This window comes from Agelaius phoeniceus, chromosome Z (genome assembly GCF_051311805.1).
Source record: "Agelaius phoeniceus isolate bAgePho1 chromosome Z, bAgePho1.hap1, whole genome shotgun sequence".
Classification (NCBI taxonomy): Eukaryota; Metazoa; Chordata; class Aves; order Passeriformes; family Icteridae; genus Agelaius; species Agelaius phoeniceus.
This window is the reverse complement of record NC_135303.1, coordinates 9,537,953-9,551,614: the sequence shown is the minus strand read 5'-3', so window position 1 is coordinate 9,551,614 and position 13,662 is coordinate 9,537,953. Positions and strand designations below refer to the sequence as shown.

General features: G+C 40.5%; 1 protein-coding gene across 3 annotated transcripts in view; it reads left to right on the top strand.

The window, feature by feature from the left end:
* PLPPR1 (phospholipid phosphatase related 1) overlaps nucleotides 1-13,662 on the top strand; it is a 119,098-nt gene that overhangs the window by 18,762 nt on the left and 86,674 nt on the right. The window contains exons 2-3 of one of the 3 annotated variants that reach the window (XM_077171230.1): nucleotides 3,447-3,512; nucleotides 6,741-6,822. The exons of 1 other annotated variant lie outside the window; for it this stretch is intronic. The gene's annotated coding sequence lies outside the window, so the exon portion shown is untranslated. The remainder of the gene's footprint in view (nucleotides 1-3,446; nucleotides 3,513-6,740; nucleotides 6,823-13,662) is intronic. One more of the 3 variants, XM_077171229.1, reaches the window with a different exon arrangement.

Below are 13,662 nucleotides of genomic sequence, written 5' to 3'. Positions count from 1 at the left end.
CTGTTATTGAGCATTGTTCCTGCAACTGTGAATTAGAGAAATTTACTTAATTGCACCTTCCTAATACTAACCTCCTGACTCTGAAGCAGTAGCTTTAAAAACAAGCCAGACTGTTAAGAGTGTAGGGCATGTAAAACTGTGCAGCAGTTGGATCTCAGGTGGCAAAAGGTGAGGTTAAAAGTGTCATTGATCCCTGATGGATACATTTACAGCCTGGATGCATGGGTTGGAAGTAGGATTTTCTCCTGTTTAATGATTTTTTGTGTCATATCACATTGGGGTCCATCCCCTAAACAAGATGCAGGTAAAATCTGTTTCTGCTGGCTGATTACCCAAGGACTTTGCCTTTTTTTTTTGGTGCTACTGCTCTGTCTTATTCTTCCTTCTTAATCCTGTGCATTTTGCCCCCACATATGCAAAACTCAATTGCTTTGTCATTAAAGTAAAAATGCTACAGGCAATACTTTTTAAAACAACTCCAGAGAGTATTTTGAACTATTCAGAAGTATGAAGTCAACCTTTCTGCTGTAAATTTTTTTTTTGAGCAATGGCTTTTTGGAAGAAAAATGTTTTGCTTTCCTTAGACAGCATTCTATTGTTTAAAAGGTGACCATCAAAACCAGTTTCCTGGAGCTGCATTAATTTTTTTTTTTGGTGGTTCAGGGTTCTCAGCCAGGCTACATCCATGTAATACAGCAAGGTTTCCAGGAAAGGGTACAATGCTGCCTTGGAATGGCACATATACAGTGCTTCTTTATAACATTCTTTCACCTCCAGCCATTTCAGTCCAAGGAATTCCCAAGTTGGATGTGATTTCTGTGTACAGAAGAGAAAAACAAGCATGTATTTATGAGGCTTTAATTCTCTGGAGAGCCACATGAGCAGAGAGAGAGATGGAAATAGCTGAAGCAGATTTATCTATTAATTGGAGGTGACATCCATGAAAAATGTTTTGTGCTTTTTTTTGCCCATCCATGCTTTGCCTACCAATGTCTTCACAGCATTAATCACAGCTAAAAGGTTCTGTGGGAAACCTTTTCCACTAGGTTAAGGAATGCTAGTGTGGATATAGACTTAATGTTTTGTCCTTCTTTAGAGGGTTTGCTTGCTGGATAGAGGGAAGGAAGGCTATCAGCAGAGGGTTTTAGCCCTGGAAAGGAAGCAAACACCTCTGCTGAAAAGATGTTTATATTTTCTTGCTATTAAGGAGCTGTAAGTATGAGATAGGCAGCTGCTAATATTTCTAGTGGCAGAGGAGGCAGCTTGTAAATGGCCTGACACATGGGCAAAGGACCTGTCTGTGCTTTTAGCTGGGAACTAGGTCAAGAGGAGCAACCTTGTAAGCAAATTCAGTGATGAGAGAGAAGCGTGATTTTGTGTGGTGGCACAGCAGGACCAGCAGGACATCTCTGGTCTTGTGTCAAAGGGTATCATGCTCCCCTGGTGCAGAGCAGGGAAGGGAAGGAAGGAGGACAGGACTGTCCAGGAAGGGCAAGAAGATCTGAAAAGGATCATGAGGCTGCCTGTCTGGGTGAACCCTTCTTGGAAGCACTGATCTCTAATGGACTTGTTGGAGAAACAATGAGTTTGTGCATATGAAAGTAATTTGGTTTTCTGGTGTTTTGTGTACCTATTACAATGCAGGTCTAACTGCTGTCCTCACCTTGCTCTGTCCGCTGTTTCACAATAGGACCTCTGATGGGACCTCCTTACAAATAAATCCAAAATTATTTAGGGCCAGCCCACTTTACACACAAAGACCAAATCCTCACAATGGACCACTGGTTATTCTGGTTTTATCTCTAGCTAATTTCTGGTTTGTGTTTGCAACAGCAACAAGGTGGCAAAAAAAAATCTATTCAAACATCAGCATGTCTAAAAGACTGCAAATCAGTCATGTTAAAACACATAAAATTATGAGAGCTGAAATCTGTTTAAAAAATCTGTTTGTTGCAGAGTCATGGCCATGTGGATGTGGAGAAGCTTGCCTGTAGTCTTGGAGGCATTATTTATTGAACAGTGGCAAAGAATGCTTTGGGGTGCGTGTTACTATTCACAGCAGTGTCACTTGAGCAGGCACACAGAGCTTTGATGTCAAAGTTTTCTGAAACATCCAGGTTTGGCCTAATCCAGGCTAACCTTCCTCACAAAGCAACTGATGGTGCAGTTTATACAGATGCCAGTAAATGAAGAGTTTAAGCCTAATGCTGTGGAAAATGTTATACTGAGAAGTATTGTCACAATTGGGAACCTTTGCCACTGCCATATTAGACTGGATCTCAACCTTTCTGTAAAGGAAGACTGACCCAAGAACTGAGACATCATAGCAATGACTGGAAGGGAGAGATCTGAAATCCCTGAATCATAAATGTAATAAAACCAGCACAGTATTGTCAAAAGAAAAACATCTGAAAAAACATATCACTATTCTAAGCAATAGCATATAGTATTGCAGTGTTTGGAGTATGGCATATGGAGGTTTTCATTATATATGTTTAAGAAGTTTTAACAAACTATTTGAACACATCCTTACTTTAAACTGTTTGACAGTCTGAACTTCAATGGTTGCATCAAAACCATGTGCTGTGTTTTTGTTTTTCTAACAGTGGTCTATTCTGGGGATTTGTTCTTCATGTGCAAATTGGGCTGGCCCCAAATAATTTTGGATTTGTTTGTGAGGAGGTCCCATCAGAGGTCCTATTTTGAAACAGGGGACATTTCTTAATGGCAGAGGTAATAAAACTAAGGACAGTGCAGGTACTTTTTGTTCAACTGTCTTTTCTTTGAGATTTAACAATGAGAGATATTTTATTTATATTAAATATTGCTGCATGTAGCTGAAAATATGATTTGGTTTGAATGACGAGTTCTTCAGGTCAAACAAAACTCACTACTGCAGTTTATTCTTACTGTTGGGACTGGTCTAGGTGCTCCATTTGCTACTATTGCAAAGCATCTTGCCTTTAATACCACACAGGCCTTTTTTGTGAATAAAATCACAGTGTTAATGCATTCCCTGGCTTTTCAGTTGAGGAGGTGAGGCCTGTTGCAATATGAATCCTGAACACGAAACCCCAAATCCCTTAAAGTCAATGAATGGGGTTAAAAGCAAAGTTTCCAGGGTCCTGTGGAGTGCTCATTAGGGCAGCACAGGCATCACATGTTTGTGGATACAGGTCAAGCAAAGCAGCTGCCTTTTGGCTGGTTCTGCTTCTCCTGCAGAAGGGCAGCTCCTGTTCACACTGGCATCATTTACGTCAAATCCAACAGAGTCGGATTTGCAGTTGCCCAATGTCTCTTCTTTGACCACAACTACCTAACTTTGTAGTTATCTGTTTTGCTGAGTATTGCTTGGACTTGGTGTGTTATGCAGCCAGCCCCAGTGGAAGGAAAATCATCTGAGTGCCCATTTCTTGGAGTCACATCCCCCTTTTCTCCTTCTGCAGGAGTAGTGTGATTTCTTCCTTCTTGCTGAACTGAAAAGAACAAGGAGATTTTCCTGGGACCAGCAGGTAGGGAATGGGAGAAGGGTCTGGGGCAGGTGCTGCATGGCAGTGCAGGGGGTGCTGGCAGCTGTCCTCTCCCTGCAAGCCCTGGCAGAGAGGAGAGCGATGAATCAGTGCCCACAACATCTAAGGCCAGGGAATGAGTAGATTGGGAATGCTGGTTCCTCCAGTCCTGCTGGGATTTAAGCTGGGCACACAGAGCTGTGTGATTTAGCAGACACAGATATGCCAACGTGCCTAGCAAACAAGTCTTGTAACGGTCAGCTTGATTTTCTTCCTTCCTCTCTCCCCCTCTGTCACATCCTTTGTAATATCCACATAAATCTATGTCTGTCTGGGCTCAGTTTCAGGATCTCTGCTGGAGGGTGATCAGTGTCCATGTCTCTGCTGGGGGATGCTCAGGGCTGGTTGAGCCCACTGCCTGACAGCTTCCACCAGCTCCAAGCTGGATGGTGACTCCCTGTAGCCATCTGGAGCTGGTCATGACCAGCCCAGCCCCCAGCCATGCGCTGCCAAAGATGGAACAAGGATGGAACAAGGATGGAACAAGGTGGAATTGCTGAAGGAGCAGAGGAGTGAGGGGAAAAGGGTGAGGAGCAGCAGGGGGAAGAGCACAAAACAGCCCCAGGATCAGGTCTTGTGGCAGTCCAGGACAGTTCTCCTGATGCACATTTCAGCCTGAAGGAAGAGCCCAGGACCAGTGTAGAGAGGAGCCAGCATGTCCTGATCACTTCCAGCCCCTCTGAGGGGTGTGTGGGGAGGGAGGTGTTAACCCACCACAAAAGGAAGCGCCTTTCACTCTCTGAATTAACATCTCTTTCATTCTTAGGGGCTCTGTTTGGATACTGTAAATACCTGATTTCACTTTTTGTTTAGCACTAGGAAAACATTATCTCAGCCAAACAAAAAACTGCTGAATTGTTGTGCTGGTTCTTGTTCTCTCCTCAGCTGCATGAGGAAAGTCACTCATCTCAGGCTTGTCTGTGCTGATTTATATGAAACTCTTCTTCAAAATTGCTTAGGGATTCTGTGAATGCTGGGACTACAGAGGCAAAATAGATCTCCCAAACAGTTCTTGATCTCAGGCAGCAGATCCCAGATTACTTTGGTGGTGAAGCCATGCTCAGGCTGGCCATGTTGACCAGATGTATCCCCTTCAGTGAAACCAACCTTCCTTCCTTCCTTCCTTCCTTCCTTCCTTCCTTCCTTCCTTCCTTCCTTCCTTCCTTCCTTCCTTCCTTCCGCCACTTCCGCCACTTCCGCCACTTCCGCCACTTCCGCCACTTCCGCCACTTCCGCCACTTCCTTCCGCCACTTCCTTCTGCCACTTCCACCACTTCCTTCCGCCACTTCCTTCCTTCCTTCCGCCACTTCCTTCCGCCACTTCCTTCCTTCCGCCACTTCCTTCCGCCACTGCCTTCCTTCCGCCACTTCCTTCCTTCCTTCTGCCACTTCCTTCCTTCCTTCCGCCACTTCCTTCCTTCCGCCACTTCCTTCCGCCACTTCCTTCCTTCCGCCACTTCCTTCCTTCCACCACTTCCTTCCTTCCGCCACTTCCTTCCTTCCGCCACTTCTATCACATCCCTCCCTCCCTCCCAACCACAAGAAGATTTTACCTTCTTATAACAAAAGGTTAGCCTCAAAGCAAGCCCTGACATTTTAAAACACATACTGGCTCAGAGCAATTTATTTTTTTCCCCCTGGATCTGCTCTGCCCTCACATGTGCTGGAGACCTGCTGGGCACTGCCATGGTGGTGCAGGAGGCCTGTGAGAAGATCCTGGCTCGGGCAGTGGTTTTCCTAAATGCAGGCTCTCCACATCCACCTGTGCTGCAGTGTGTCCTTTTGCAATGCCAATTACAGTGTTTCCAAGCTTGCAGGTGGAAGTTGCAGCAGTCTGTGATCCTGGCAAGGGGTGGGAGTTTTCTGCCAGGCGCCTGTCTGTGCAGTCACCTATAGGCCTGCTGTCATACTCTAGTTTGTAACCCTTTGAAATACCAAGCTTCAGCTTCCACAAATACACACAAACCTGCTAACAGCCTCCATCAAAAGTGTAAGTTTCCAGAAAAAGTATGAAGTTTCTTGACAGCTGATGACAGTAATATACTATTTCAGTCAGAGGGTTCAAATGGTGCTGCTAAACATCACTGGGCAAAGCCCCTCAAAACACAGTGATCACAGAAATGTCACTGAAAAACAAAAAAGGGCACATCTACTGTAAATTGCAGTAATGATGTAAAGCAGTAGGACATTGCTGTCTTCTTAAGCTACTGAAAGATAATAACTTATTCTGGTCCCAGTCATAGCTCAGGTCTCTGATCCCTTTCATCTCATTACCCTGCTGAGCAAACAGTAAAGCAATTTCAAGTTTCAAAACTGATGCCCTGCTGGACTGGGGTAATGCCTTCTAAGATATAAGGTGGAGCATGCTTTAAGTGTGTCATTCTTTATTTCCAGACTTTGTTTGCCTCCAGATGTGAAGTTGGCCACCTGTCCCTATCCCTCTGTTGTTGAAAGAAAGCTTGGTTGCATGTGGACAGCCTTTTACAGCTGTTTGAGAAGATGAAATCAGAGTAGGATGCCAAACGTTTTTTTTAGCTTTATAGTTACAGTTGGAGACCAGCACAACACATTAAAAGATCTCCTTTGTATTCACATTTCAGCCATTTCAACAATGCTGTAGAGGAGTCAAGAATTTCTGTGAAATTACAGTAGGATGTCTTTTAAAACTGGCATGATTGATGAATGACAACAGGAAATATAGTCACAGTCAGCTGCCATTACAGTTAGAAAATCACTTGTGTAGTGATTTGCTGTTCTTGGGGTTTCTTCCTAATGGAAAGGAATAATGCATAAGGCCAGGTTAGAAACAAATGTTATGGTGTTTTCAAGGTAGTAAAAGACTGGTTTTATTTTGATAATTAATAGATACTCAACATGTTCTTCATTAGAATATTAGCCTTCCTCTTTCTAGCTTCATTGCAAAGCAAAGGAGCTGTTTCTGGCTTTGAGAAAGTTACAAGTGCATAAACATTGTATATAAAGCAAAGTATATGCAAAGCATTGTATATAAAGCAAAGCCATTGCATTCTGCCTTCAGTAGAGAAAAACCCCTCACACCATTTCGAAATCCTCCATAAAAAGTCATTACACAGTCTAAGATTAGTCTCTCCTTGCAAAGAAAACTTGTTTTAAAATCTATTTTGTCTTTAATAATTTCTTTTTTCCTTTCAGTGAAGTTTAAAATGTACTGAAGATTGTTCTAAACTGAACCAAACAGAGCCTCAACCTTCAGTATATGGGCTAAGAGATCCAGGTATAACTCCTGTTATTTTTATAAGTTATTTATTTTCATTGATTTGTGAGTTATTCCTTGATTTTAGCAGGTGTTTTGCTAAAGAAAGTGATCTTGCTTTGTCTAGGTGTAGAGAGTTGCCTGATATTAATCTGCCGGTAAAAAGTCTGTAAATGTAAAAAGTCATATCTAGTGTCAGAACAGTTCCTGACTGTCATTTGTTCAGTTTGGAGTTCAGATTCCATCCAAGGAAAAGGGAATGTCCCTTTATCTTCTGTGTTTTAGACAGGTGGAATCTTGACTTTTTGCTTTCCCTTAAAACAGGAGCATTTTTGTCTTGCTCAGGTTTGTCACATAAAGCATTCTTTAAGAGGGACAATCTTCTGAACTTAAAAATCTCTGTTAAAGGAGAGTCTCTTACAGGATCCATAGCTGGATGTGCAAGCTCTTTAGACAGCTAGGCCTTTTTTGTGTGTCTTCCTGATTTTGTTATGAAAAAAAATCACCTTACTGTCTATCACTGAAGAGATTCAGAGGAAGTAGCATAGGGTTGCACTTGTGGTTTAAATATTTTTTTCAGACAAATAACTAGATGAGCCAAGATAGAGTGCAATTTTCAGCTGACAGTGGCCTGATGCTCTCTGTGTTTGGAGTTTCTGTAGTATGAATTAACAGTTCTGATCTTCTTTGTTGTGAATGTATTGAGTTTGAGACTTCCTTTTGTCCCTAAGCTGGCCATATAATTTTCAGGAATGCTTATGTTGCTATACTTTAGCAATATCATAAAAAAGTCCTTGAGTACCAGTAGGAAGAAAAGAAAATGCTTTGTAGACCTCTCTGATGGAGAAATTCCTTGTGATCAAGAAGAGGGAGGCTGGGTACTGGTACTGGTTAATGGTACTGGTCTGATTTAGAGGTTTCTGTCTTCCCTTTGGAAATGAAACAACTGGGAAACAGAACACATCTGCTTGCTCCCTCTCAGGACAGGCCATGGACAAGAAACCAAGGTCTGCTAAGGAATTAATCATTCATAAGCGTGAGATTTGTCTTGACCTCTCTCTCCTCGATCCCAAAAGAGAATTTTGTATAGCTGTGTATGGTTTATTTAGTCTTTCAAGTTTCACTTTAGCAAGAAAAAAAATTCATAAAGGTTATGTCACCTTCAAGAATCTTATCCCACTGGTTTAGTTGGAAGGATATTCTGAAGCAATATCCATGGGTACAAATTCTTTTTGTTTAGTTTGAATCTTGTGACTGGTGTTTCCATGGGAATCACCTGACAGTTGGGCAGAATATGAAGGAGTGGATAAGTGGTGTCACGGAAGGAGGAAAAAAGTACAGCAGAAAAACTCTTGTGAGCAAGTAAAAAAAAATTTTGCATTTTGAAAATGATAAATTTGACTTCATATTCTCTGTGGACTTTGCCGGGCAAGCAAATGCTGCCAACAGTGGCATCTGCTGCAGGTCTGAGGATGTGGCTCTTGTGGCCAGGCACTGAATCCTTCCCTTTTATCGTGTGTGGATTAGGTGCCTGGTGCTTTTTAATTCTATTTTTTAATTATTATTAATAAGGTAGAATGTTGGGTATTGAGAATGCTTCTTTTAGACGGGAATACAGTAGTTTAGACAATGCCAGAAGTGAAGCATATTTCCAAAGCAAAAACACAGCAGAAGACAGAGATCTGGTAAGTGCAGATTCTTTTTAAGCTGCACAGATGGCCCAGCCTCACAGCAGCAGGAGGATGGGAACAGCCCTGTGTTTCCTTAGGGTGCAAACAATGATGACAGCCTTCTCCAGTCCTTACAGCAGGCTGAGGGGCAGGCCTGGAGGGGAACCACTGCGAGCTGAGAGGTGTAAGGAGTGCAGACAGTGCCATGTGAACACTTGCACAGTGCAAGAAGAATGAGCAGCTTTCTTATTGACCATCCTGGTTAATGGACGTAATAGAATGAGGAATTGCAGGATTTCCAGAAATGTACAAGGCAGAAATAGCAAGCAAATCTGTAAGACTTCTGATTTGTCAGTCATCTAGCCATTGTCTGAGAAAGTTAGCGTGCTGTACACTGTAGTCTCTTCATAATGAATATGATGTGGGCACTGTGCCAGGATGTAATTATTCAATATGATGAAGCAAAATCCTATCTATTTATCCTGTTTATGCATCTAAACTCATGCTTTAATTTTATTTTCCCACATGCCAAATGAAATTTGATGTGTTCTACTTGAATATAATACTACAGTTTGTGGGATTAAATTGTACAAAAACATTTGCATATGATAAGTGTATTGCAGACTGTCTTTGAAATTCCTTAATGGGAAAAAAAAAGAAAATTGGAAGTTCTCTTATTACAAATGGAGCTGTGTAGATAGAAAAACTGAATTTCATACCAGTGAACTAACGGGTGGACTAATAATGCCATAATCTGAAACAGGACAGGCTGGAATATATTGATTAGAAATCAGCAATTTCACTCTGTCAGTACAATAGCTTAAGGGCAAAGTGATTTGTTTTTGCTTTTATCTAGAATAGGGCTTTACATTCTTTATCAATTAGAGAATTGTTTCTTTTTCACAATGCAGAAGGTTGCTGACTTTTGAAAATGAACCTGCACAGAGCACAATCTGTGTGCATTTGTGTGAAGCTGCATTCTCTAGCTTCTGTACTGCATTTATGGGTCACAGTTAATCTGAATTTTTTTTGTCTAGTTTCAAAGTAACTGTTAGTGTTAGCACACAGTGTCCATATCTGCCAGATGCTTTGTAGGGATTAGTTTTCCTTTAGTTGATAAATATTATAGCAATATAACTTTCATGGAGTATGAAGGAACTGAGTTTTGTTCAAATACATGGGAAGGCATTTGTGAGAAAGTTAAACGCAAATGATTTAAGCAAATTACTTATAATTATGATTCTGTATCATTTTTGGCAGTATCTTTCTCAATAAATGGTTTCTCCAAAATTTCCCATCTGGCTTAGACTTGAGTATTTACATGAATTTAGGAATACAGTGAAATTAGTGTGTTTCAGTCCTTGGTGCCATTGTAACCTGTCATGGACAATCACTTGCCTTTAGCTTAGTAGTTAGGATTGGTAAATGGAGCAAGAAGGATTCTGATCATGTAACTGAGGAAAACCATACAGAAAATGGTGCTATTCCATGAGCTCACTGAATTCCTGGCCTGAGTAGAGGGACAGACTTAACTCAGACCAGAGAAAGAGTGAGTGTCTGTGTAGGGTATTTTTTTTTAAGTTAGTTGCATTTTTGAAGGTGTGTGTGGGTTTTTCCCCCAGAAACTGAACTTGACAGAGTTTTTCTGGCATTTTGGAAGGGAGTCAGAGTATTAAAAAAAAAAAACCAAGAACTAAAAATCTGACTGCTATTTAGAGGCTTGTGCAATAGGGAATTTAAGCTGTATCTCCAGGGCTTTTTCAGATACGGTATGAATTTTTTCCAGCTTGAGTGAGAGTTTCTCATCATGCTGTCACAACTTACCCTTTTAGCTTTGGCACTTGTCTCCAGTGTGTCAGACAAGAGGAGTAAGTGGGGTTGCAAAGGACTTGCTTTCTCTGCTGTGTTTTTTTTTCAGCAGTGCAGATCTAGTAGTGGGTCACAAGAAGTGTTGTGCTGCAGTGATGTTGATGACCACCCTGAAATTTTCTACTAACATAGCTTGGGAAAAGATTGCCATTCTCTAAGAGATCTGTAGTGAAGAAAATTGAGTTTGATAGGTTTTAGTTTGCCAAAAACCCACACAACCACTTGCTTCCATCTCACTCAGCTTTATGTGAGGAAGCTGTAGCCTGGCTGTCATCTTTCCCTTTTCATCTGAGGGACAACAACACTGTAGTAGCTAGCTCACAGAATTTTTTTGGACACATCTCTTTGGAATTACCAATGCTGAATTACAAAAAATAAAATGCCAGAAGTGCAGGGATGAAGTGACTTGCCAGGAGTCAGAGGAGGGCCAGGAGTAGGAGCAGCTGGTCTGTCCAGGGTTGCAGTCAGGTGTCTCAAATGCATGGGAAGAGCAGGCCTTTCAGAAAGAGTGCCTAGCACTGATTTTGAAAGCACTGACATCTACCCTCAGAGGTGAAAGTCTTGTGATGTATTTTCTTTCTTAGCAGCAGTAGGCAACCCTCACAGTGAGGATTGGAGGCAGGCAGGAGTTCCCAGAGGCTGCTGTTGCTGGATGAGCAGCATAAACAGGTGTAAGCCTAGAGATACTTTCTGATGTTGTTCTCTAGATGAGTTTTTTTTGTTTTGTTTTAATGTGTTGGAGAAAATGTGCCAGTTTCCATGGGATGCTGAACAGTCAGACAACAGAGTACAGTAAAAAGAGGGAGTGATAAATAAATATGTTCACGAGCTCCTTTGTGAAGTGTAAAAACATGTAGAGCTGGTGGGTTATTCATTTTCCTTTGTGAAATGTGGAGCTGTTCTTCTAAATAGCCAGCCACTTCATTGTAGTGTGAGGGAAGATACAAATCTGATTACTGTGACATGTAGAAAATTCCAGTGGCTTTTCTTTCATGTGTGGAGAAGACATCTCTGCTCTCAGGAGGAGAGGACACTGTCTCCCTGCTTGTGGAAACAAAAGTGCTTTCCTTTGCAGCTGTTGAGAGTTCTATTAAATAAAAATAAAAAAATCATGACCCACCTTGCCACCAGCTAATCTTTTATCATTATGTGTTTTATACCTGGGCACTTCTGTCTATGGATCAAGGGAGAAAAATGTCTCTGTAAGTGAAAACATGAATCTGAACTTTTGGACCTGAAAATGGGCTATTTTTATAAAATTAGGTATTGAAAACTTATACAATATCCAATGCAGAATGAAAATACAAGTTTACTGGTTTGCCCATGTTACAGTATATACTTTTGGCAGTTCTGTTTCTAGATCTAATGTATGAATATTAGAGAATCATAGCCATTTTACCTCTGTTACACTGTGAAGAGGGAAGGGGAATCCTGATTGGATATAAGAGAGTCTTCTAGTATAGAAAGAATAGGAAATCACAATATGGAATTCTATGATACACTGTAGGCAAATACAGTGTGAAAAAACTTCCTTAAATAATTAAAAAGTTAATATAGGTAGAGCAAATGTACACAGATATTTCAGACTGAGGGGTCTTAGTTGGAGTTATGAAAATATAAAGCAAAATAGTAACTCATATAATATTTTCAGGCCCTTACATTCTCAATTCAACTTAAAATCTTGAAAATGTTACTCTTCCTAATCTCTCCAAAGATGTGAAAATCCTGCAGTCAGTCACAGAAGTAGTAGCAAAATCTGCTTAGTGTATCCTTTTTCCTATGGGACCCCATAGTTTGTGTTCTAAAGCTGTTTATTGCAGCATTTCCATGCTTAATTCTGGGTTTCTTGGATTTTTGGCAAGAAGGGTTTGTGGGAAGCTCCACAGTTCTGTCTGGAAGAACTTTCTCTCAGACTTCACTGGATGAGGGTGATACCTTGGCCAAGTATAATCTCATCAGCTATTTTCTACAAAAGAAAGAGCATTGTTGTACTGACCATAGTCCTGTTTTGATACCAGTTTTGCCGGCTGATTTCAGCAGGCTCAGGAAATGCCTGTTGTGTAATGATCTGTACAATCAATGGCATCCTTTTCAAAATGTGAGCATCTGTTTCAGACATGATAAAAACCTCTTTCTTTTTTTTTCCCCCAAGTCTAATAGAAAATAATAGATTTGTTTTTCAGAAATTCCACTTGGAAACAATGACATGATTTTTCAAAATGAGGTGGCTTTAAAAAGGGCAGCAAGTTGGTATATTCAGAAGTGGTTACCAGGTATGTGAATGTAGTTATGCAGCTGCTCTTTTTTTTACAGACAACATTAATAATGATTGATGGGCTCCACTGCATCTAATTACTGTGTCCAGTGATTCTGAAGTTGGTGAGCTGACTCCAAACATAGCTGCCAGAAGTCAGAATTTTTTTTTTGCCTTTTCCACTCTGTAATTCTTGTACATAACAAATATAAACTTGCTCATTATGCCTTTCGTGTCCTAATTAAGAGGGAAGGGCAGTGGGCACTGTGTGGCTATAAATGAAGACAGTTATTTAAAATACAGTATTGTTATTTTGGTTGTCATTTGGTTGCCTAACAACAACATCTGAATTTGAGTCTCACAAATTACAAATTAGGATCATAAGTGAATTGTTGAGGTGAAGAATCCTTCATCTACATTTTTCTGATTCAATAGATACAAAATTTTTATTATTTACTAACATCTGCTCAGTTTAAAAAAGCAGAAAAAAGTCAGTGATAAGAATGGAATGGCATTTATTTTTACAGGGACATATACCAAGAATTTCACCAAATAAGCACAAACTTGGAAGGAGATTCAGTCTGTTTTGATTTTTGGTAGTGGTTTTTTTTTTTTCCTCCACTTACTGCATTTTTTTTCCACTGTTATCTTTTCACCTTACCAGTGAGCTGTGATTTAAGGAAAATATTCACAATAACGGTGGAAAAATTTTAAAATAAAGTTTACAAGCGAAAGACAAATTTTTGAAGATTGTTCAGTAAAAGTTGCCCAATATGTAAACCCTTTTTGTTTTTTTCAGACAGAAAAAAAAAAAAAACCAACAAAAAAAAAGTCATGCTTCCAAATTACAGGTGAAAATTTGAAGAAAATTTCATTAAAGCTTGTTCTAAATTCTTCCTGTCATGTATTTTTCTTTGTTTGAAAAACTTACCAACCTTTATACTTCTGCGACACAACCAGATACATTCAGTCTAGATGGCCATTCCACAGCTCTGCACTCTTCCTCAAAGCTTTCTAGACCAGAGCATCAAGTGGATTTGTTGCCCCTCTCTCTCTTACTTGGCATCC